Here is a 922-nt window from a genome sequence, read left to right as displayed (position 1 = left end):
TTCCAAGGGCATTGTAATTTTCAAGTTTATCATGCAATTTCATCTAACAATTACCCAAGGTCAAGACCCAACTCTCGACTTTCTATATTCAATCTATGAATCAAAATTCAAAGTGAGGGGAAAATCTATTACCTTACCATCAACGAGGAGGGTGATGATTGCGTGATGACACTAAACTTAGCAAGACCAAGGAGTCACCTCTTCGTTACTGACCAAATACCGGACCCTTTTTGTTAGATTATGGGATGGGTTGTATTTGAAATGGAAGGGAAGTTGGGGGAATTATGGAAGGGGATGATGTTATGGGAGAGTTATGGAGTGATTTAGGGAGGTTATGGGATGTTAGAAACGGTTTTGGGAGTAATGGAGGGAAGAGGAATGGTTTAAAACAAATGGGGATTTTTTAAATAGGGGGTCCGGGTCGGGTCAGTCAGCATGAGGGTTTGGACTCACGAGACCCCGTCTATGGTCCGTGAGTCCATCTACGGTCCGTAGAGCATGACCGTAGATCACTCTTTAACTTAGAAAAATTTAGTAGCTTACCTGGGATCTACAGACACCATCCACGGTCCGTGAGTTAAACGACGGACCGTCGATGGGTTCCGTAGACCTCTGCACCAGACCATTTTTTGCAGATTGTTCGTGGTGTACCTGCACATGTAGCAACCAATAGGCTATTCTTTTTACATTTTCTGGAGACCTTTTAGACACGAACCCTAGTCTAATTCTAGTCAACACTAGTACAAAACTAAAACGACTATCAAATTTGATACAGGGAAGAAATCAAACAACGCAAACTACTAGAGACAAACTACATCCTATCGTTGGCTAGATTGTACATCTTGGGTTGCCTCCCAAGCAGCGCTTGATTTAACGTCGCGGCACGACGCAGGCCTCTTGATTACTCAGACTTCATCAAGAT

The sequence above is a fragment of the Solanum tuberosum genome, unplaced genomic scaffold, assembly GCF_000226075.1.
Source record: "Solanum tuberosum cultivar DM 1-3 516 R44 unplaced genomic scaffold, SolTub_3.0 scf00001, whole genome shotgun sequence".
Taxonomy (NCBI): Eukaryota; Viridiplantae; Streptophyta; class Magnoliopsida; order Solanales; family Solanaceae; genus Solanum; species Solanum tuberosum.
This window is presented reverse-complemented; position numbering follows the sequence as displayed.